The sequence below is a fragment of the Triticum urartu genome, chromosome 6 (genome assembly GCF_003073215.2).
Source record: "Triticum urartu cultivar G1812 chromosome 6, Tu2.1, whole genome shotgun sequence".
Classification (NCBI taxonomy): Eukaryota; Viridiplantae; Streptophyta; class Magnoliopsida; order Poales; family Poaceae; genus Triticum; species Triticum urartu.
The window spans coordinates 446,889,093-446,912,070 of NC_053027.1; positions in this window are offsets into that span (position 1 = coordinate 446,889,093).

Here is a 22,978-nt window from a genome sequence, read left to right on the forward strand (position 1 = left end):
AATTGGCCAGTCATCGGCTTCTGCCCCCCTCATAAGAAATACGGGGGTGTTCAGGATAAACCTGATCACTCTTTACCCCAGTGTTGGGTCCTTTGAAGGAGGTGTTCAGCACAGCGAACCAGGCAATCAGACTATAGGGCTTTATCATTCTCACTTAGCCATATGACCATTAGGAAGGTAGGCGCAACCCCTGGTGTTCGGAAGACCGCATGAGGGGCCCTATAGGCACCTAATCAGAAGAAGAACCGATCCATCGCACGCTACACTGGTTATGGCATTATGCGGGAGAAATCCTTAAAGATTTGACAACCTCTCGAATAGCTAACCAGCTCTCGCCGTATCATGACAGTCAGTTTTCGGCTTTCTCTACTGAGGTGCTCGTTCGGAAGAACCGGGACACAATCGTAGTAGTTCTCCCTATGCCGCCTTAGCTGATATAGCGGAACGTAAGGCAGCAAAACATGGGAGCCGGGCAAACCCAACATTTGACCCAAGACCTGATTTGGAGCTGGTGCATATAATGCTATAAGTTCGGGGTGTCGAACTTCCGTGAAGGTGTTCAGACTTTATTGTCGTATTATGGGTAAAACAAAGCACCACGGAATCTTTAGATATTCCTCGCGGTGTACGGATGCCACTTAACAAAAGAGTTTCAATGAGAAATAATAGCAAATAAGCGTCATATGAATCCACATGTTGTATTTGAGTGATACGTCGATGCGTATGAGTACAGGTAATGTGATAAAAAAAAGGGGAATATGACTGTGGAACCTGCTGGGACCAGGGAGGAAGGAGCTGTGTGCAGATCCAGAGTGTAGTCGGATGGACGTCGCGAGGAATATCTAAAGATTCCCTGGTGCGTTCGAGCTGTTACCATGTCACCAGCCCCGGTCTGCGCAAAGGTGAGCCTTCAAAGGAAATGTAAGAAATATTTGTGTGCCGGAGAGCGGTTGAGCCGTGATATGTGGCATGTTCTGGACTTCGCCGGAATGTTTAGTCGAGCCCTGGGCGAGCCGGGCTATCCTGTCGTGAAGTACTTCGGACTACTTTGAATGTGTCCGGGGGTTTGGCCGTCGACTCAAGATTTGACTGAAAGGTGCCCTCCATTGCTTCTACTATTTAAAGCGGTGGCGTACTCTATGGTACCGAGGGAGAGTTTGGCCTCGCCAAACCGTGACGACGCCGCACGGACCGGGCATCTTGAGTTTACGGTAGGCACAATGTGGCACCGCATTGAATCGAGCGAACACAGTTCACCCGAGCAGTGCCTGATAATCGCTGCAAAAGGGGACGATGTCGAAGATTAACTCTTCGGCGCGGTAATTTCCTGGTGATTTGAAGACTACCTCGAGGGCGATGGACCCGGTACAGCTGGACCCCACACCTGGTATAATACCTCTAAAGGTAGCTTTAGTGGGTTTGATCATCGAATGATCGATGCCCATCTTGCACACTGTGTCATGGTAAAGCAGATTTAGACTGTTGCCTCCGTCCATAAGGACTCGTGTGAGGTGGAACCCGTCAATTATTGCGTCGAGGACTAGTGCGGCTGGATTGCCGTGACTGGTGTTGACCAGATGATCCATTTGGTTGAAGGTGATCGGCCCTAGTTTGTATTGCGGGCTGACTGGTTTCGTTAGGTCGACATCCCTAAAGGTGTGCATCCGGTCCGGGTTGGGAGTGTGGGTGGCATTTACCATATTCACCATTTGGATTTGCTGGAGAGATTTCTTTTGTCCTCCTCTATTCGGTGATCTAGACTCCTCGTCGCTATCATCGCTTTGAGGCCCCTTATCTTTGTTTTTGGCACCTAACCTGCCAGCTTGTTTGAAGACCCAACATTCTCTGTCGGTACGATTGGCTGGTGTTCCTGGTTTGCCATGAATTTGGCATGGACGGTCGAGTATGCGGTCCAAACTGGACGGACCCAAATTGTCATTTTTGAGTGGCCCTGTCCGCTGACCGGACTTAGAGCTATTAAATCCGGCATTGACTGTCGTGTCTTCGGCGCTTTCACCATGTTTGCGACGTTTGTGTTTGTTCCGTCGGGGTTTGCCGTTGCTATATCTGGCCTCTGATTTGCCAGTGTTGCTTGTTGTGTTGTTGCTACGAGCCAACCAGCTATCCTCGCCCATGTAGAAGCGGGTCATGAGTGTCGTGAGGGCTGCCATGGACTTTGGATTCTCTTGGCTGAGATGTCAGACGAGCCACTCGTCACGGATGTTATGTTTAAAGGCCGCTAGGGCTTCGGCATCCAGGCGGTCCATAATTTGGTTCTTTTTGGTTAGGAACCGGGTCCAGAATTTCCTGGCTGACTCTCCGGGCTGTTGTGTTATGTGACTCAAATCATCAGCATCCGGTGGTCGCATATATGTGCCCTAGAAGTTATCCAGGAATGCATCTGCCAGGTTCTCCCAACTTCTGATGGAGTTTGCTGGCAAGCTATTCAGCCAATGCCGAGCCGGTCCTTTGAGTTTCAACGGGAGATACTTGATGGCGTGTCGATCATCCCCGTGGGCCATGTGAATGTGGAGGAAGAAATCCTCGATCCATACCGCGGGGTCAGTAGTACCATCGTATGATTCAATGTTCACGGGTTTAAACCCTTCTGGGAATTCATGATCCATTACTTCATCAGTGAAGCATAGGGGGTGTGCGGCGCCTCTGTGCCAGGCTATGTCACGACGCAGTTTGTACGAGTCTTGTCTGCTATGTTCGGCCCGGCCGGATTTGCTTTTGGTATATCCGGCATGACGGTCATCGTCATGTGTTGGGGCGCGCCCTCGTGATCTGAAGATCGACCTTTTGTGTCCTGCTTTGTTTTCCAATACGTCTCGCAGGTCCTGTGTGTTACCCCGGGCCTTGCTATTTTTGTTTGACTGGCAACGGGGTGCGGGCTTCACTTCGGGCTTGTATGCCACTTTGTCCCGGCCATGAGGTGGCCGGTTTGTCGCATCATACGCTGGAAGCGCGGGCTTTAATGCTTCCTCTTCAAGTTGGGGTAGCAACCTGCACTTTGGGAAACTTTTGATTGGGCGCTCGAGTTCGTGTTCCTCGGCTGCCAGGACCTCAGTCCATCTATCCTCTAGCAGATCTTGCTTAGTTTGAAGCTGTTGTTGCTTTTTCTTTAGGCTTTTTGCTGTGGCAATAAGCCGGCGCTTAAAGCGCTCCTGTTCGACGGGATCCTCAGGCACGATAAATTGTTCATCGCCGAGGCTCACCTCGTCTTCGGAGAGAGATATGTAATTGTCATCCTCTGATTCTCCGTATCGTGGTTTTGACACGGCAGATGTCCTCGTGAAAGGACTTAGTCGTGGAGCCATCGCAACGGGTTAGCTTGAAGGGGTTAAAGCGGACACAGGGACGCAAGAGAGTTTATACTAGTTCGGCCCCTTCGATGAAGGTAAAAGCCTACGTCTAGTTGTGATGGAATTGATGGGGTTTCGATGACTAGGGAGCAAACAAGCTTCGCCTAAGTCTCGAGTTGTTGTCTGTTGTCCCTGAACCGCCGCCGGGTCGTCCCCTTATATACACGGGTGACGCCCATCGGTTCACAGAGTCCCAATACCAGCTCATAGATGTGTCCGGTTTGGTCTCTACTTATTCCTAACTTACAATACAAGTTACATACCAACGCCGGTTTACGGCTACAGGCCTTGAACCGACTATGGGCCTTGAGCCCTCATCTGCCTTCTTGGGCTTTAACATAGTTAACTACTAACGAAGTTAACCCGGCCCAGATAGGCCGGTTTACGCCCAGTAGTGATATCCCCAACATTAGGCCCCAGATTGATTTGAACAGGTTCATGTCAATCCTTAGCAAAAATCTTCATCTTCAACATCTTCTTGTAGTTTGTTGAACCGCCGTGAAGTCATCTTCTCTGGTCGTTGTAAACCGGCGTGACGTCACCTGTTATAAAGAAACTTATCCATGATACCTTTTTTGTTTAATGGGTCTGCGACAATCGAGGCGACAGCTTCGTTTCCAAACCCACGGTCCCTTGATTTTCGCGCCTGACGCATGTCCCTTGCCTTATAAATAGGACCGAAGGGTCATTTCTTTTTCCCCTTCATGCCCTTCTGCTTCGTCTTCCCTGCGTCGTCCAGCCTTGGAGCTCTGCCGCCGTCGACAACCTCTGCTCCAACCTTGGCCGCTGCATGACCCTGATTGTACCAGAACATCGCGGCGACCTTCTGCTTCTTCCTCGGCTCCGGTGAGTTCTTCACCTTTTCCTTAGATCCGTTCTAGGGTTTCCAAGTTCTTCAGTGTTCATCGTCTGCTTCGTACTCATATGATAGATCTTAGACGAACATGTGAACCTTTGCTCTGTGTAGCGGTAGTTTTTAGCATCCGCCTTCACTTACATGCCCCAAGACCATATATCTACCTGTATCTCTGCCCATTGATTCAGTACTGTTCTTTTTTAAACCTTGAATATTTTCCTTCTTTTCTGAACTTGCTTCAGATATGTCGCCGTAGAGAAATCTTCTGAAATCTGTTTCTGTACACTTACCCATCCGCAATCTCAACTGTTTCAATGCTTAGATCCGGCGGTTTAACTTTGTAGAAAAATTGCCAAGCCGGTATATATCATTAGTCCCCTTGTTGAATCGCCAGATGCTGTTGCTTCATAAAACTCCGGTTTAGATAGAGCTGTCTCCGGTTTAACATTATACATACCAGTGTACTTTAATCAATGCATTCTTGAACCGGAATCACCTATCTTGTAGATTTCATCATGGCCAAGCAAGTATATGAGTGCAACTGGGTTCCTTCTCGCGTCACAGAGACTCAACTGAACAATTTAGTCCTGATCGGCGCTTTAGGCAGCAAAGACACCATCCATTGGAGGGTCCCTGGCAAAGAATGCCCTCCCACACCTCAAGAAGGAGAAGTCGTCGTTTTCGTAGATCACTTAGCCCGGGGCTTTAAGCCGCCCGGTTCTAAATTTTACCGAGACGTTTTAGCCGATTTTCAACTCCGCCCACAAGACACTGGCCCCAATTCTGTTACAAACATGTGTCACTTCCAAGTGCTCTGTGAGGTGTTCTTTCAAGAGGAGCCCACAGTGGAGTTGTTCAGAGACTGCTTCCATCTAAACCGCCGTACTGAGTTTACTGACAGTTCCAATACGGAATTGGGTGGTGTGGCGATTCAGAAAAGGAAAGAGGTCACATACCCTCACGCCAAACTGCACAGCCACCCCAAAGAGTGGAATCAAACATGGTTCTATTGCAAAGACACCTCCCCTGTTGGTGAAAATCCTTTGCCTGGATTTCGTCCGGAGTGGCTTAGCAATACACACCCCTTTCCGCAAAGGCTGACTACCAAGGAGAGAAGCAAATACGCTCCTCAACTGTCCAAGCTCAGAGCCTTCATGGCCAATGGTCTAACAGGAGTTGATCTCGCTCGTTGTTGGATATCGTGGAGCATACTGTCCCTTAGTCAGCGCTCCGGTTTCATGTGCGAGTATACTGGCAGTGTTGATGACCCACTGCGACATGCTAACATCCAGCTCACCGACCAGGAAATCACAGAGGCTGTGAATAAAATGCTGAATGAACCGGAACATGTCTGTGCTCGAACCAGCCTGCTTCCCTTATGTGCCACCAACAAACCGCCAGCTGTAAGAATTTGATATTTCTTTTAACTGAACCTGTTATTGATATATCTGGTCATTGTTTAATATCAATGTCTGTTGAAACAGGGTAATGATCCGTTTTTTAGCAAGAAACTTCCACGGGAGAAGCCAGAAAAAGCAGACAAACCGGAACGACCAACCCGGCCAAAGACTAAAGTCGTGAAACGGCCTGCTCAGAAGAAGAAAACCACTGCATCTTCTGATCCGGGCCCTGATGATGATGTGGGTAATCCAGACCTTGAGGTAGAGCTTGACTCACTTGGCTTATTTTTCATGCGCCTTATTGATGATGATATTTGTCAGGATGATGCCGAAGCCAGCCATGCTGATGCTGCAGAGGTAATTATTCTCTCTTCCGATTCAGATCCTTTGCCTTCACTAAAAATCCATCAGGCAAACCGGAAGGTTAAATTTTCTCATCCTCTTTCTTACTTGGATCCCAAATTTCTTATGAAGACCCAACAGCACGAAGCTCGCCGCACAACCCGGCACAGCGGCCAGGTAGTTACCTCCGCTAGTTTACCGAACAGTCCGGTTCGGAAACGCCGTTCAGAGGTCTCTAATTTGCTTGTTAGTGCTTGTCCTAAAGCGGGCTATTTTCGTCAACCTCTTAATCCATCTGACTCCAATTATCAGGTTACTTCCCACTCATCTTCTGGCGAATCATCGGCTACTCAGCTGCCACCGCTCAAAACGGTGCTTGGGTAAGCTATACTTATCATAATATTTTCCGGTACATCACCTTGGAACATATGATGTATTTGACTTTGTTATTCCTTTCAGGGCCAAGCCTAGGCCGAGCAAGAAGGCTCGCCTGGATAAAGCGGTCGAGGAAGACGCTGTCCCTGAACCGGGTAAAGCCCCAGATCTTGAAGCGGCTATTCATGAAGACATACCCAATGATCCACCACAGCAGGATGACGTTTTTATTGCTGAAGAAATGCCTATTGACACCTCAGGCCCTGTCAACCAGCCCACAAGCCCCATCCGGATTGAGAAATCCACCGGTCCATCAAAGCCTACTGATAAGCCAACTACCCCAGTGCAAACCGGCGATGCCAAGGATGATGAGGTTGTTATTACTGGCATTGGTCGCATAGAGCCAGGCAATCCCGTTGCTTTATCCAGACACACTGGCAAGGAAGAATTTGCTGCCATTGGCAAGGGAAAATGGAATGCTGATCTGACAACTTATGCCGCTTTGAATGCCCAAGATCTCCATTCCGGCTATCTGAACCGGCTATACACCAGCCGTGACTATGAAGCTGGTCTGGTTAATATGATGAAAGAGAAATTTGAGGTAACTTCCATGTACTTTTTCCTGTTTGGATATTTCAATCTTGTTAACTCTCCTAGCCCCCAAGGGCTGGTTTAGAATCTGCATCCAAACCGGGACTTGCAAATATAAATCCCAATGCTTCGGAATTCGCTGATGTAGCCCCCAAGGGCCGGTTCAACTTAGTGTAGTTAAACCGGGACTTGCTAATATAAATCCCAATGCTTCGGAATTTGCTGATGTAGCCCCCAAGGGCCGGTTCAACTTAGTGTAGTTAAATCGGGACTTTAAGTAATTGAGATCGCCGCATCAGAATATATTCGAGCAAATAGCCATTAGCCCCCAAGTGCCAAGTTGAATACTTGTATTGATCTTGGGACTTTATAATCAAGTGAAATATGAAGATCAAATAGGCATTAGCCCCCAAGCGCCAAGTGCATAACTTGTTATGTGGTTGGTGCTTCAATTCTTGCACTGCTTGCTGAATCATATAACTGTCTGTATGCAGGCTGAGCTGAAGACAAAAGAGACCCAAATCGCCGATCTCCAAGAAAATCTCAAGTCCCAACAAACTAAAACCTCAAAAGCAAAAGAGGAGTTGACCAGCGCCTTAAGCGTCATGGAACAGCTTAAGAAGGATTTCAAGAAGGAGCGGGCGGATTGGGCCACTGAAAAATCCGCTTTAACCAAACGAGCAGAAGACACCGAGGCTGCACTAAAACCGGTGGTGGACGAACTGACCAGCATAAAGCGGCACGTGCATGCCATGACCGCTGCTATCTTTGGTAAGCCGGTTTGATTTCTGAATTGATTCGGCCGTCTTATAGAGCTGCCGGTTTGTTAACCCTTTGTGATATTTCAGGGACACACATTGGTCACTTGGGGTCAGATGTGTGGAAGAAATTGAAAGCCGCCTACACGCTGATCGAACAACTGTACACTGGTGCACAGCGGATCATCTGTACTGCATCCCACAACAATCTGGCGCCCACTTTGATTCAGGACACTCTGAAGAAACTGTCGGTGCTTCCTGCTCGGGTTGAAGAGTTGAAGAAATCTGTTGCTCGAACCGGTGCGATCAATGCCTTAATCCGGGCAAAAGCTTGGGTGCCGGATTTTGATCCTGTTGAAGCGGCTCAGGGCTATCCCAGCTTGAAGGAAGACGGGTCAGAGTTTAATGAAGCGGATCTGCGAGCAATAAACCAGGAGGTGCGTCCGCTAGCTTGTCAATTGGTTGAAGAAGCAGACTTGTCTCATTATCAAGCCCAATATGACAATCAAAACAAGCGAGTAGCTGCACCAATTCATGAAGCGGAAAATCTTATCCCTCCAATCCGTAAGCATACTTACGCTCCTGATATTGAACCGTCGTTGCTGATCCATGATGAAGCTGTCTTTCGAGCATTAATGGGAATCGACTGGACAACTGTTGATTTCCAGCCGCTGGGTAGAGAAACTGAAGTTGAAGCGGCGTGGGATGACCCACAACCATCAGGCCAGGCTGGTGACCAAGCTTGAACCGGAAGCCGGTTTAAACTGCTTCTCCTTTGAAAAAACAATGATCTTATTTTGGGCACCGTGTTGCCTTGTAATAGGCTAGCTGATACTCTTGATCTTAATGTGCCTTCGTGCATAACCACTGCAACTTGTGCTTCCTTTGGGTGATGAACTTTCCAAAGTATTTTCTGCAACATAAAAAATCTTAAAGTGCCACCGCGGTTGTACCGACAGGCGGAGTATGATGTCTGCATATATGAAATCAAAATATCTGAAATTTAAGCATATGATCAAATCTTTGAGATACATAATACCTGCCATCATTGGGCATGAAGTTGGCTTAGCCAATCTTGAAGCAGAGGTTTCATAAACCCACACTGTTGGAGGAGATAGCAGCTCTTGTATATATATAATGCCGGTTTACCATGTAAACCGTGCCGGGTTATAATAAAACACCGAGTTACTCCATAATAGGATGTTAACAAAAAATCAAACCGCGCAAATAGTCTCCGGATCAAAAATGGACTGTGTTTCGTCAATTGACAGTTTGAACTGGCTTAAAACTTTGTCGGTTTAAAAAACGCAACAAAAAAGAAAAAATATCTATCAAAGAAAAATTTCAAGCAAAGGCAATGATAAAACCATTTGCAAAAAGAGGCTTTATTTGAGCCGATCAGATGGCGTTACCATGGTCGGACACGACCAAGCGCCCGATAGGTGTAGCTATGGTTCAAGTCAGCCAGGTCCCCAAATGAAACCGTGGCGTTTATGCCGATCAAGAGGCGTGGCAATGGTTCGGGTTCGACCAAGCCCCCAAGTGATTCTGTGGCCTTAGGCCGATCAAGAGGCGTGACTGGTTCAGACGTGACCAAGTCCCCAAGTGATCTGGTGGCTCTCACCTATCAAGAGGTGTTGCATTGGTTTGGACACGACCAAGCCCCCAAGTGATAAACATGATGCTTTGAAAAGCTAACTCAAGGGGTAAACTGGAGGCCGCTTTAGAACAACTCCGTGTAACCACACATGATGTAAAAGAACAGATACCCCGCTTTAGCTGAGGTTCCGGTTTATTATATTTAATCATAATATATACATCGTTGTAATATGTACATAAGTAGAGCCAATGGCTCAGGTATAGTAAGGCCGAAGATGAGCTATGTTCCACGGCCTGTTGGTCTCCTCTTCTGATGTACGTGAGTCTTTATGCTCTCGAATATCGATCAGATAGTATGACCTGTTGTGCAGATTCTTGCTGACCATGAAAGGTCCTTCCCAAGGTGGGGATAGCTTATGCATATCAGTCTGATCTTGGATGAGCCGAAGCACCAAATCTCCTTCCTGAAAGGTTCTGGTTCTGACTCGGCGACTGTGATAACGACGAAGATCCTGTTGGTAAATCACCAAGCGGGCGACTGCTATGTCACGTTCTTCATCCAACAGATCCAAAGCGTCTTGCTGTGCTATCTCGTTTTCCGCTTCAACATAAGCCGCCACAGGAGGTGAGTCATGACGGATATCACTAGGGAGAACCGCCTCCGCTCCGTAGACCATGAAGAACGATGTGTATCCTATTGATCTATTGGGTGTAGTATTGATGCTCCATAACACAGATGGTAACTCTTCTACCCAACAACCCGGTGTTCTCTGCAAAGGAACCATAAGCCGGGGCTTGATGCCTCTCAAGATCTCTTGATTAGCCCTTTTTGCTTGACCATTGGACTGTGGGTGTGCCACTGATGAAACGTCAAGCCGGATGTGCTCCCATTCGCAGAACTCCTTCATGGCACCCTTGGATAAATTGGTACCATTATCTGTGATGATACTGTGTGGAAAGCCAAAACGGAAAATCACTTTTTTGATGAACTGAACCGTCGTGGCCGCATCACACTTGCTAACAGGTTTTTCCTCCACCCACTTTGTAAACTTGTCAACCGCCACCAGGAGGTGGGTCTTATTATCCTTGGACCTTTTGAAAGGCCCAACCATATCCAGCCCCCAAGTCGCAAACGGCCAAGTAATTGGAATCATTCTCAATTCTTAAGCCGGCACATGAGCACGTCTTGAAAACTTTTGGCAACCGTCACATCGTCTGACCAGATCCTCCGCGTCAGCATGAGCAGTTAACCAATAGAAGCCATGGCGAAATGCTTTAGCCACCAAAGATTTTGAACCGGCGTGGTGACCACAATCTCCTTTGTGAATCTCACGCAAAATTTCACAGCCTTCTTCAGGAGACACACAGCGTTGAAACGCCCCTGATACACTGCAATGATGCAACTCGCCATTGACAATAGTCATGGACTTGGACCGCCGGATTATCTGTCGGGCCAGAGTCTCATCCTCTGGTAATTCGCCCTGGTTCATGTACGCCAGGTAAGGAAGTGTCCAATTCGGAATGACATGAAGAGCTGCTACCAATTGAGCCTCTGGATCAGGAATAGCCAAATCCGCTTCATGAGGGAGCTTCACCGACGGGTTGTGCAGCACATCCAGAAAAACATTGGGCGGGACCGGTTTGCGCTGTGAGCCCAGCCGGCTTAAAGCGGCCGCCGCTTCATTCTTCCGTCGGTCCACGTGGTCCACCTGATAGCCTTTAAAGTGACCTGCAACAATATCCACCTCACGACGATATGCTGCCATGAGTGGGTCCTTGGAATCCCAAGTGCCAGATACTTGTTGAGCCACGAGGTCCGAGTCACCAAAGCACTTAACTCGACTTAGATTCATCTCCTTAGCCATCCGGAGACCATGGAGCAAGGCTTCATACTCAGCTGCATTGTTAGTACAAGGGAACATTAAGCGGAGAACGTAACAAAACTTATCACCTCGTGGGGAAGTTAATACGACTCCAGCCCCCGAGCCTTCCAATTGCCTGGATCCGTCAAAATGGATGGTCCAATATGTGTGATCCGGCTTTTCTTCAGGTGCTTGCAGTTCCGTCCGATCATTGATGAAATCAACAAGTGCTTGAGACTTAACCGTCGTTCGAGGCACAAACTTCAACCCGTGCGGCCCAAGCTCTATAGCCCACTTGGCAATCCGGCCAGTCGCTTCCCGGTTGTGGATGATATCCCCCAATGGAGCAGAAATGACCACCGTAATGCGGTGCCCTTGGAAGTATTGCTTGAGCTTCCGGCTTGCCATGAAAACTCCATATACCAGCTTCTGCCAATGCGGATACCTTTGCTTGGACTCAATGAGTACCTTGCTGATATAATAGACCGGACGTTGAACCGGATGCTCCTTGCCTGCCTCTTTTCGCTCCACCACAATAGCCACACTGACCGCACGAGCATTAGCAGCAACATATAGTAGCAACGGCTCCTTGTCCATGGGAGCGGCGAGCACAGGCGGATTGTCCAATTGCCGCTTTAAGTCCTAAAATGCTTTGTCAGCAGCAGAACTCCAGACGAATTGATCCGTCTTCTTCAACATCTGATACAAAGGGATTGCCTTATCACCAAGGCGGCTGATAAACCGGCTTAACGCGGCAATCCGGCCTGCCAGGCGTTGAACATCGTTGATACACTTAGGTTTAGCCAGGGAGGTGATGGCTGTGATCTTCTCTGGATTAGCCTCAATTACCCTGTTGGACACCAGAAAACCCAATAATTTGCCCGCCGGTACTCCAAAGACACACTTGGCCGGATTAAGCATCATCTTGTACGTCCTCAGGTTATCAAAGGTTTCCTTCAAGTCGTCAACCAGAGTCTCCTTCTCCCTTGACTTAACCACGATATCATCCACGTAAGCATGTACATTATGACCAATCTGCTTGTGAAGACAATTTTGTACACACCGTTGATAAGTTGCCTGGGCACTCTTGATCCCAAAGGGCATAGACACATAGCAAAAGGCTCCAAAGGGAGTTATGAATGACGTCTTCTCCTGGTCCTTAACTGCCATTTTGATCTGATGATAGCCAGAATATGCATCCAAAAAACTCAAACGCTCACAACCTGCCGTAGCATCAATAATTTGATCAATACGGGGGAGGGCAAAGGGATCTGCTGGACAAGCCTTATTAAGATCTGTGTAATCCACACACATGCGCCAGGTGCCGTTTTTCTTAAGGACCAGCACCGGATTGGCAAGACACTCAGGGTGGAAAACTTCAACAATAAAGCCAGCTGCTAAGAGCTTGGCTACCTCTTCTCTAATCGTCTTGCGTCTTTCTTCGTTAAACCGGCGGAGGAACTGTTTCACCGGTTTGTATTTAGGATCCACATTAAGGGTGTGCTCAGCGAGTTGCCTCGGTACACCTAGCATGTCAGAGGGCTTCCATGCAAAAATGTCCCGATTCTCACGGATGAACTCGATGAGCACGCTGAGCCGTTTCGACGAGGTCGGTGCAGATGTCCGGCTCAGGGCCCGGTTCACCGATCTTGCCGATGAAAACGTCTATGCCACCAAAGGGGACCCGGTACCCGTACTCAACTGAGCCGTCCTCGGGGCCCCAGCCTGCATCATCGATGTAGAGCTTGCCGCGACGACTCTTAGTCATCCGGCCCACAGCGTAGCCCTCGAGTCCTTCAAAGCGGCCCTCCAAGAACTTGAAACCATCGTGCGATAGCCCCACGGTGGGCGCTAACTGTTGTGGTTTTGTCACGGCAGATGTCCTCGTGAAAGGACTTAGCCGTGGAGCCATCGCAATGGGTTAGCTTCAAGGGGTTAAAGCGGACACAGGGACGCAAGAGAGTTTATACTAGTTCGGCCCCTTCGATGAAGGTAAAAGCCTATGTCTAGTTGTGATGGAATTGATGGGGTTTCGATGACTAGGGAGCAAACAAGCTTCGCCTAAGTCTCGAGTTGTTGTCTGTTGTCCCTGAACCGCCGCTGGGTCGTCCCCTTATATACACGGGTGACGCCCATCGGTTCACAGAGTCCCAATACCAGCTCATAGATGTGTCCGGTTTGGTCTCTACTTATTCCTAACTTACAATACAAGTTACATACCAACGCCGGTTTACGGCTACAGGCCTTGAACCGACTATGGGCCTTGAGCCCTCATCTGCCTTCTTGGGCTTTAACATAGTTAACTACTAACGAAGTTAACCCGGCCCAGATAGGCCGGTTTACACCCAGTAGTGATATCCCCAACACTCCGTCTTCTGCCTGTTCCTTAGAGCTGGCTTGCCCATCCTCCTGCTCGAAGCCTGGCTGGAGGGGATTGTCTTCGTCTTCGGCACTATTCGCAGCGTTATTGTCTCCTGTGCCGGTATCGTTGTTTTTGCTATGGCGGGGCTTAGAGCAACGCCGATGACGCCGGTTCTTGGATTGCTTCTCGGAGGGATTATCCTCCGTTGCCTTATTGCCATCACTTTCTTTGGGGGTGTCCACCATGTATATATCATACAATGAGGTGGCAGTCCAGCGCCCTGTGGGCGGTGGTTCCTGTTCGTCTCCCGCATCATCGTCCATACCGCCGATCTCTTCGGAGTCGAAATCGAGCATGCCGGTTAAGTCGTCGACAGTGGCTACTAAGTGGGTGGTGGGTGGGGAATGAATTTCTTCGCCGTCCACTTCCCACTCGAGCCGGACATAGTTTGGCCAAGGGTCTCCTGACAAGGAGAAAGACCGTAATGAGTTTAGTACGTCGCCTAGGGGCGAGTGCTGAAAGATATCCGCGGAGGTGAACTCCATGATCGGTGCCCAATCAGATTGGATGGGCACGGACGCGAGCGGTTCGGAGTCTGTGGCCAGGGACGAATTCGAGTGTCCGGCAACACAGGTCTCATAGGAGGTGAAGTCAGTATTCGGCTCTATCGCCACTAAGTGTGCGGCCTCCGTGGCGGGGTCCATCCACCCATCCTCGGACGGTGCGATCTGTTCTAGATTGAGGGCCGGAGTAGTTACAGGTGTGATCTCCCGAACACTGTCTGATGGTAGAGCTAAATCATGCTCATCATGACTGTGCGGCATACCTGACATGAGTTCGAATCCGTCGAAGATCAAGTCTCCGCAGATGTCGGCGGTATAGTTCAAGCTTCCAAACCTGACCTGATGGCCCGGGGCGTAGCTCTCGATCTGCTCCATATGGCCAAGCGAGTTGGCCCGCGGTACAAGCCGCTGAATACGAAGATCTGTCCGGGGAGGAAAACCTCACCCTGGATCGCATCGTTGCCGATTATTGAAGGAGCCATCAATCCTTATGATGACGACACAGTGGAACTCTCAATGAAAGCACCAATGTCGGTGTTAAAACCAGCGGATCTCGGGTAGGGGGTCCCGAACTATGCGTCTAAGGCGGATGTTAACAAGAGGCAGGGGACACAATGTTTACCCAGGTTCGGGCCCTCTCAATGGAGGTAATACCCTACTTGCTGCTTCATTGATCTTGATGATATGAGTATTACAAGAGTTGATCTACCACGAGATCGGAGAGGCCAAACCCTAGAAGCTAGCCTATGGTATGATTGTTGTTGTCCTATGGACTAAACCCTCCGGTTTATATAGAAACCGGAGGGACCTAGGGTTACACAGAGTAGGTTGCAAGGGAGGATATCTACATATCCGAATTGCCAATCGTGCCTTCCACGCAAAGGAGAGTCCCATCCGGACACGGGACGAAGTCTTCAATCTTGTATCTTCATAGTCCAACAGTCCGGCCAAAGTATACAGTCCGGCTGTCCGAGGACCCCCTAATTCAGGACTCCCTCAGCGGCGCGGGCTGGCCTTGGAGGTTGGCCGCGGCGACCGGCACCGGAGATGATCGCCGGGAGGGGGGACGCGGAAGTGTGGTCGGACGGGGAGGAGCTCGGGCTCTCCCGATCCTGGACAGGGACGGCGGTGCGGTACGGGTGCCTCGGTCGTAGATCGGCCCGGGGCGGGCCACGGATGGGCCTAGCAGGGCCACAGTGATGTGGGGCGCAGGGGAGGAATGTGTGGCGGCGCGGGAGAGGCCACAGGGGGCGGCTGGCGGCGGCGCAACCACTCGCGGCTTGCCAAGTGGCGGGGAGAGGTGGCCGGCGGCTGATCCGAGGAGGGAGGCGGCTGGCTGGCTACGGAAATTGAGGAGGGGGGTAGGTAGGAGGCCAAAATGGCAGGGGAGACGTCTATAAATAGAAAGGGGCTAGGGTTAGGAGTTTAGAGGGGTTTGAGGCCGTCCCGGAGCCTTCCGATCGCGATCTGACGCACCGGTCGAGACGGGAGGTTGGTTGGGCCTAGGTGGGGGTAGTGGACTGTGCAGAAGGCCTCAGGATGAGAGAAGAGAAGAGAGAGAGAGAGACCCGGCAGCAATTTCCGGAGACCGAAAACGTCCGATGTTTGACCGGCTATATTGCCGCTATAGTTATCCGTTGGGGCGTCAGACGGACTCCGCATGCGATGAAACTTGGCAGGCGGCCTACCTACACTATAACAAGACCGCACGCCAACTCTCATCCCATTCCGATAAGATTTTCCGGCCACTTATAAAATACTATTTCAGACGTGTCGCGGGCGTGTGCAAGTGTGTCTAGGCTCAGAACGGACAACGGAGAGAATTGGGAGAACCCGGACGGATGCATGTTTTGAAAACAAGATGATGCAATGCACATGATGACATGATGAAATGCAACACGCAAGCAAATGTCATGGCAACGTCGGCGAATAACTGGAAGACACCTGGCGCATCGGACTCGGGGCGTCACACAATATGGGCATCTAGGTCCCGCTATTGGTTATTGACCGGAGAGGCGTCTCGGTCATGTCTACATCATTCTCGAACCCATAGGGTCCGCACGCTTAACATTCATTGGCGATATAGTACTATATGACTTATCTGAATTGGTGATCGAATGTTGTTCGGAGTCCTGGATGAGGTAACGGACATGACGAGGAGCTCCAGAATGGTCTGGAGGTAAAGATTGATATATAGGACGATGCTATTTGGTCACAGGAAAGGTTTTGAAATGTACCGGGTATTCATCGGATCACCGGAAGGGGTTCAGGGAGGCCTCGGGAGGTTATTGGGCCATATGGGTGATAACCCACAAGTATAGGGGATCATTTGTAGCCTTCTTCGATAAATAAGAGTGTCGAACCCAACGAGGATCTAAAGGAAGAACAAATATTCCCTCAAGTTCTATCGACCACCGATACAACTCTACGCACATTTGACGTTTGCTTTACCGGAAACAAGTATGAAACCATGTTGTAGGTGTGATGCTATAACTACTTCGCAAGAATAAAACTAGAAGTACTTTCCAAGATAATAGAAGTTAGGTGTTTAGTAAAAGGGTTTGTGTCAACAAGAAAGTTATTTGTCCCTAGGCAATCGATAACAAGTACCGGTAATCATTCTTGTAATTTTATATGAGGGAGAGGCATGAGCTAACATACTTTCTCTACTTGGATCATACGCACTTATGATTGTAACTCTATCAAGCATCCACAACTACTAAAGATCATTAAGGTCATGAAACCCAACCATAGCATAAAGTATCAAGTTCTCTTTATCCCATACGCCATAGCCCACCTACTCGGGTTTAAGCTTCTGTCACTCTCGCAACCCACCATAAGCGAACCATGAACATATTGCAACACCCTACAGCGGGGGCCCTCATGTTTTCGCGAGAATGGAGGGCACCGTAGGACAGCACCATAAATAAAATATACAATCATACCAACCAAGATCATGATTAACCCATAGGACAAAACAGATCTACATAAACATCATAGGATAACCAAATATCATTGGGAAATAATATATGGAGTTGAGCACCATGTTTAAGTAGAGATTACAGCGGGGAGAAGAGTTGTTACACCATTGCATAGATGGGGAGAGAGTTGGTGTTGACAGTAGCAAGATTGTTGATGTAGATCGCCATTTCGATCGTTGCCACCGGCGGCACTCCGGCGCCAATGGGTGCGAGGGGGAGAGAGCCCCCCTACTTATTCTTCTTCCTTACTCCCCCGCCCCTATATGGGGAGGAGAATCCCCCCTCTGGTCCATGGTCTCCTTTGGTGGCGGAGGGGTGGGAGCCCCTCCAAGATTGGATCTCCCTCTATGTTCTCTTCTGTTTCGTGTTCCCAGATCTGGCCGAAAACCGTTTCTTATATTCCAGGAGATCCGTAACTCCGATTGTGCTGAGATTTTAACACGAATTTTTTCCGAATATAAGCTTCCTTTCGCCCGAGGTAGAGCTCCAACCAACGTACAAGGTGAGCACAACCTACCACCATGCGCCTGGCTCAGGGGTGGTGCGCTAGTGTCTTGTGCCCTGTGTGGGCCTCCATTTGCGGTGATTCCAACTCCCAAACATCACATATATTCCAAAATAACTCTTCGCAAAATTTTATTGAATTTGGACTTCGTTTGATATGGATATTCTGTGATACAAAAAACATGCAAAAAATAGGAACTAGCACTGGGCACTGGATCAATAAGTTAGTCCAATAAATCATATAAAAAGTTGCGAAAAGTGTGTAAAAGTTGTATAATATTGGCATGAAACAATCAAAAAGTATAGATATGACAGAGACGTATCAGCATCCCCAAGCTTAGTTCCTGCTCGTCCTCGAGTAGGTAAATGATAAAAAAAGATGATTTTTGATGTGGAATGCTACCTAACATAAACTTGATCATATATCTTATCATGGCATGAATATTAAGACATAAGTGATTCAAAGCAATAGTCTAATATTTGACATAAAGACAGCAATACTCAGGCATCCAACAAACAATCATGTCTTTCAAAATATCAATGCTAAAGAAAGCTATCCCTACAAAGTCATATAGTCTTGTCATGCTCTGTCTTCTTAACACAAAGTATTCATCATGCACAACCCCGATGACAAGCCGAGCAATGGTTCATTCTTTTTAACGCGCTTCAGCTTTTTCAACTCTCATGCAATACATGAGCGCAAGCCATGGATATAGCATTACGGGTGGAATAGAGTATAATGGTAGGGGTAAATATACAGAAGACAAAAAAGTAAGAAAGCCTAACATAGACGCGGCTAACCAACAGGCTATGGAGATGCCCATCAATTGATATCAATGCGAGGAGTAGGGGGGTTTCCATGCAACGAATGCACCAAGAGCTATAAGTATGAAAGTTCCATATGAAAACTAAGTGGGTGTGCATCTAATCCTACAATGAAAAATTCCCACTAGTATATGAAAGTGACAACATAGGAGACTCTCCATATGAAAAACATGGTGCTACTTTGAAGCACAAGTGTGGTAAAGGATATTAACAATGCCCCTTCTCTCTTTGTTTATTTTTTATATATTTTTTCTTCTTTTTCTTCTTTTTTCTTCTTTTTTCTTCTTTTTTTCTTTTTTTTTCTTTTTCTCTCATCGCCCGGAGTCCCATCCCGACTTGTGGGGGAATCATAGTCTCCATCATCCTTTCCTCACTGGGGCACTGCTCTAAAAATGAATAATGATGATCATCACAATTCTATTTACTTATAACTCAAAAGAAATAAAAATTACAACTCGATACCTATGACAAAGTATGACTCTATATGAATGCCTCTGGCAGTGTACCAGGATGTGCAATGATCTAGAGTAACATGTATGAAAAATGATGAACGGTGGCTGAGCCACAACTACTATGTCAGCTATATGATCATGCAAAGCAATATGACAATGAATTCTCAAGTCATCAAACGAAAGCGATGGAAGTTGCATGGCAATATATCTCAGAATGGCCATGGAAAAGTCATAATAGGTAGGTATGGTGACTGTTTTGAGGAAGATATAATAAGGCTTATGTGTGATAGAGCATATCATATCACGGGGTTTGGATGCACCTGCGAAGTTTGCACCACGTCTCGATGTGTGAAAGGGAAATGCACAGTACCGTAGAGGCTAGCAAATTGCAGAAAGGTAAGAGCGTGTATAAGCCATGGACTCACATTACTCATAAAGAACTCATATACTTATTGCAAAAGTTTATTAGCCCTCGAAGCAAAGTACTACTACGCATGCCCCTAGGGGGATAGATTGGTAGGAAAAAACCATCGCTCGTCCCCGACCGCCACATATAAGGAAGACAATGAATAATAAATCATGCTCCAACTTCATAGCATAACGAGAGACTATATGTGCATGCTTCGGGAATCACAAACCTTGACAACAATATTCTTACTAAACACAACCATTTACTACTACCTCCCACATATTCCATTTCTCTATCGCAAAACTATTGCAAGGAATCAAACATATCATATCCAGTGATCCATAAGTTTTATGTATGATTTTATGACTAACCATGCAATTGACCAATTCCTGTTGACTCTCTAAATAGATGTAAGTGAAGCATGAGAGTTTAATTCTTTCTACAAAATATCATGCTCTAACAAATATAAGTGAAGCAAAACAACATTCTTCAAATAAAGGTTTTCTAAGTGAAGAGAAACAAGCAATCCAAACTTCAAATGATATAAGTGAAGCACATGAAGCATTCTATAAAGCTATACTCAAAAGATACAAGTGAAGTGCAATGAGCATTCTATAAATCAACCATGGACTATCTCATACCAGCATGGTGCATGAAAGAAAAGTGAAAACTAAATGCAAAAGACGCTCCAAGATTTACACATATCACATGAACGAAACGAAACCGAAAACATATCGATACTTGTTGAAGAAAGATGGGATGCCTTCCGGGGCATCCCCAAGGTTAGACACTTGAGTCTCCTTGAATATTTACTTGGGGTGCCTTGGGCATCCCCAAGCTTGAGCTCTTGCCTCTCCTCCTTCTCCTCATATCGATACCTCCTCGATCTTTGATCACTTCATCCACACAAAACTCAACCAAACTTTTAGTGGCAGGGTTAGTGAATATGGCAATGAAATCGCATCATGTACAGCTGTACCATTATTGTATAATTATAAACAAACATTACCCACTGTATGCTATCACAATTCTATGGCCTCAAGTCAAGGAGGCTTCAACAAGAATTCAAACATATGCAAATAATGAAGCTATAACAGCAATCTGTGAAAATAGGACAGTCTGTAAAGATTTGAACATCCACCATACTTATGTAACTCAAACAATTCTGAAAAAATTAGGAAACATAAAAAATTTGTATAGAAAGACAGTGAAAAATGTTTCAGAACCATTTGACGTTCCAGTAAAAAATGTAAAATTGCGCACTACAGCCAAAGTTTCTGTTTTGCACCGCACAAACCAACAAGCAATTTAAACATCCTAAAGGCAAATCTTGGCACATTATTTTTATAATAGAATGGAATTGTACAAGGGAATAATTATTTTTGTTGAAAAGTTTCTGTAATTAAGATTCACAAAGTTTCCTTAAGCATGAACAAAGTTCAAGGAGCTCCCCCACTTCAACAATACTTGTCTCACTCACTTTCACTTTCCTTTTTGAAAAGTTTGGGTTCCCCTCTATATTTTTTATATAAAAGCACTCAACAGAAATAAATGACTCTCTAAAACTTCCGGGTTGTCTCCCTGGCAGCGCTTTCTTTAAAGCCATTAAGCTAGGCATAAAGTGCTCAAGTAATGAATCCACCCGGATCCCACGGTATATCAAAGCCAATTTTAATTAACAATGATTTTCAGGTCTATAGCCAACATCATCATCATCTTCATACTTTAAAAACAAAGATTCAATTTCAGAAGCACCCTTAAAAGCAACAAATTCTTCTATTCGTTCCACATCATAGTAATCATATATACCATTAGCATAAGAAGCTAAGGTTTCATTATCATTAAATTTGCATGAAAAGGGAAGATGTGGAGCATTCATCCTAGAGCAAGAAGTATAATCATATCTCAAGCATAGATTCCAAGCATACCATTTCAACATATGAATTTGCTCCCATAACAATTCCCCTTTATGAGTCAAGCGATAATCCCTAAAGTATTCACGTTGATCCAACATTACTCCCATTATATAGTTGAATGGGGTTTTCATAGGATTATCAAAGTAGTGCATAATATCTTTCACATAACGATCATCGAGGGTTTCAAAAGGTTCCCCATCTCCATGAGTAGCAGGTACAACTAATTTTTTTGGTATTTTGTGTTCCATATCCATAACTAAATATAGAGAATAACTTATAACAAGAAATAAAAACTACTTGGTGATAAAGCAAACAAGAACACACAAGAATATTCACCCCATGCTATAACTCCCCGGCAGTGGCGCCGAAAAAAGGTCTTGATAACCCACAAGTATAGGGGATCATTTGTAGACATCTTCCATAAATAAGAGTGTCGAACCCAACGAGGAGCTAAAGGAAGAACAAATATTCCCTCAAGTTCTATCGACCACCGATACAACTCTACGCACACTTGACATTTGCTTTACCGGAAACAAGTATGAAACTATTTTGTAGGTGTGATGCTATAACTACTTTGCAAGAATAAAAATAGAAGTACTTTGCAAGATAATAAAAGTTAGGTGCTTAGAAAAAGGGTCTGTGTCAACAAGAAAGTTATTTGTCCCTAGGCAATCAATAACAAGTACCGGTAATCTTTCTTGTAATTTTATATGAGGGAGAGGAATGAGCTAACATACTTTCTATACTTGGATCATATGCACTTATGATTGGAACTCCAGCAAGCATCCTCAACTACTAAAGATCATTAAGGTCGTGAAACCCAACCATAGCATTAAGTATCAAGTCCTCTTTATCCCCTACGCCATAGCCCACCTACTCGGGTTTAAGCTTCTGTCACTCCCGCAACCCACCATAAGCGAACCATGAACATATTGCAACACCCTACAGCGGGTGCCCTCACGTTTGCGCGAGAATGGAGGGCACTATAGGACAGTGATACGTCTCCAACGTATCTATAATTTTTGATTGCTCCATGCTATATTATCTACTATTTTGGACATTATTGGGCTTTATTATCCACTTTTATATTATTTTTGGGACTAACCTACTAACCGGAGGCCCAGCACAGAATTGTTGTTTTTTGCCTATTTTAGGGTTTCAAAGAAAAGGAATATCAAACGGAGTCCAAGCGGAATGAAACCTTCGGGAACGTGATTTTCTCACCGAACATGATCCAGGAGACTTGGACCCTACGTCAAGCAGCCAACAGGGAGGCCACGAGGTAGGGGGCGCCTACCCCCCCCCCCCAAGCGCACCCTCCACCCTCATGGGCCCCCTGTTGCTCCACCGACGTACTTCTTCCTCCTATATATACCTACATACCCCCAAACGATCAGATACAGAGCCAAAACCCTAATTCCACCGCTGTAACTTTCTGTATCCATGAGATCCCATCTTGGGGCCTGTTCCGGAGCTCCGCCGGAGGGGGCATCGATCACGGAGGGCTTCTACATCAACACGATAGCCTCTCCGATGAAGTGTGAGTAGTTTACCTCAGACCTACCGGTCCATAGTTATTATCTAGATGGCTTCTTCTCTCTTTTTGGATCTCAATACAAAGTTCTCCCCCTCTCTTGTGGATATATATTCGATGTAATCTTCTTTTGCAGTGTGTTTGTTGAGACCGATGAATTGTGGGTGTATGATCAAGTTTATCTATGAACAACATTTGAATCTTCTCTGAATTCTTTTATGTATGATTGGTTATCTTTGCAAGTCTCTTCGAATTATCAATTTGGTTTGGCCTACTAGATT